The sequence below is a fragment of the Juglans microcarpa x Juglans regia genome, chromosome 4S (genome assembly GCF_004785595.1).
Source record: "Juglans microcarpa x Juglans regia isolate MS1-56 chromosome 4S, Jm3101_v1.0, whole genome shotgun sequence".
NCBI lineage: Eukaryota > Viridiplantae > Streptophyta > Magnoliopsida > Fagales > Juglandaceae > Juglans > Juglans microcarpa x Juglans regia.
The window spans coordinates 16,776,828-16,779,147 of record NC_054601.1 but is presented as its reverse complement, the minus strand read 5'-3'; the positions used below and the strand labels follow the sequence as shown (position 1 = coordinate 16,779,147).

General features: G+C 38.2%; 1 long non-coding RNA gene across 1 annotated transcript; it reads right to left on the bottom strand.

The window, feature by feature from the left end:
- Window positions 1-281: 281 nt before the first annotated feature.
- Window positions 282-1,254, bottom strand: LOC121263475. The gene is made up of 3 exons (XR_005940268.1): window positions 1,040-1,254; window positions 792-929; window positions 282-296 (listed from the first exon to the last, which is right to left on the bottom strand). It is a non-coding gene; the product is annotated as an uncharacterized LOC121263475 (long non-coding RNA).
- Window positions 1,255-2,320: the final 1,066 nt, after the last annotated feature.

Genomic DNA, 2,320 nt, shown 5'->3' with positions numbered 1-2,320 from the left:
GTTTTCAGATGTTATATCAAAATAATACAGAGTACCAAAGCAGAATCAGATAGTTTACACACACTGAAACCAAAAGCCAGAACATCTTTCTAAATAAATGCACAATTTTTCAGATTCTCAATATTGCTCTTTTTTCAGATTTCAGAGACCACATGACAGAAAATATTTTTCCTTTTTCACACAGATGTCATGAATAATATAAATAAGCGACCGAGGTTGATCTTTATTTTCCCAAGTTCCCATTATATCACAAATATGCAAGTTTTCATTCGTGGTTTTCATAAAAATCTCGTCACCTATTGATAGAAAATAAATACACACTGAGTGTTAAAAGACAATTGACACAACTTCCATCTAAATAATTAAAACCCATAATCTCAAACCATATTATAGCAAAAACAACTCACTAAGACAACCATATAGTAATCTGCACAGCCCGAATTTCAACCCAAAATACCATATACTAATTTTGATATTGTCCTATACGCCCACCAAAACCAATGTCAACTCAAATAATCAATAATTCACACTCATTTCAGCAGCTCATAACCCCAAGCAACCACCAACAATTTAACCAAAACAACATTACACAATTTCAAAACTCCTCCCACACCACCTCGTCAAAACCCAATAGCCACCCTTTATAATTCTTCTTCAACAACAAAACACCATCAGATTACAAAGCCCCCAATTTGATTATAAACAATAGAAATTTTCCAATGATCATAACATCAAAAGCCACGAATTCACACCATGAAAAAGGAATGTAAAACAGCACTCGGTTTCCTTACCCGTTTGACAGAGCTCGGCGTCAACACTGTGGCAAGGAGATTAACCACTTCACAGACAGGAGAGATCAAAAGAGAAGCGAGAGTGGGTGAGCGTCTAAAAGCCAAACCACCAGTAGGGAGAAAATGCAGCAACACCACCTGGAAAAACCCCACGCGACAGCGCATTGAAACAGAGGATAAAATGAAGAAAAAAAAAATAAAAATAAAAATAAAAGGAAAGGCGTCGACTTGAGAGGAAAGGGAGATACTTGAAGATGACGACACTGTGCAAGAGGGAGAGAAGAGACGAGTTTGAAGAGAGAAACGCTAAACTGCAGTGATGGAGGAACGCGAGAGAGAGACGTTGACTTTGAGAGAAAACCGAAACTGAGGGAAAAGAAAATGGAGAAAAGTTAGGACATGGAATTCGGACTCACAAAAACAAACCAAACGAAAGGGAAAGATGAAATCGGGAAGTGAATGTGTTACGCCCATCCTTGTGGTGGGATTTTTTTGTAAAATATTTTTATAAAGGACGACGGGAATTACCTTTCGATTTAAAACTTTTTACTTGCATACCCAGGGTGCAAGACTTTACGTTTATGACATAAAAATGTGCTTTTGGAATAAAATAGGTTTATAGCGGAAAACGTTATTCTTACAATAAAAGGGTCTCTCGTACGATTAAAACTCGTGCATAGACTTCCGTTCTCTTCCCCATGGGCCGTGTCCATCCTTTTCACTCAGTTCCTGTGAAGGGGAGGGACATGCATAAAAACTAAAATGAGTCGATGACTCGTAAGCATTACTTCATACGATTAAAATATAACAACATAGGTTTTCATTCATGCATTCATCATTCATACATACTATACGTATATGCGTACGTGCATACATGCTTTCGTTGAAAACATCACTGGACGGGATTTTCCTTTTAAAAAGTGGCTTTCTTTTCGTAAAATGTTTCCCCCGCAGTGCCTTCATTTCTTCAAGAATGCGATGCATTCTTGCATACGTGCGTTCATTCGAAAACATCATTAGACGGGGTTTTCCTTTGGAAAGGGACTTTCTTTTCGTAAAATGTTTCCCCTGTCAGTGCCTTCATTTCTTAAAAGTTCGTGCATTCATACATACGTACATACATACATGCATTCTTTCTTATCACTTTCATAGGCTAGTACACACTATTGCGCCCCGTGTGTTGGGGTTAGCGGTCTTCCTTTGGACCCAGACTCAGCCCGTGGCTACGGGTTGGGAATCCCTTTCATAAGGGGCAGCACTGGGTACACTACCAGTACTACTTACCCGGCATTGCAATCTACCCATTCATTGATACCCTTTCATTCATTCATGTGGCCGTTACATGTCTTCATACATTTCATGCTTTCATTCATTCTTGCTTTTCATTCATTCGGTCATGCCAGCTCTGAAGAGTTGGAGCTTTCATTCAGTTCTTTCTTTTTCATTTAACAGTTCGGTTCATGAGAAAACATTCTTGTTTTTTTATGAGAAAACATTTCTTTTCGTGAGAAAACATTGTTAACAGTTCG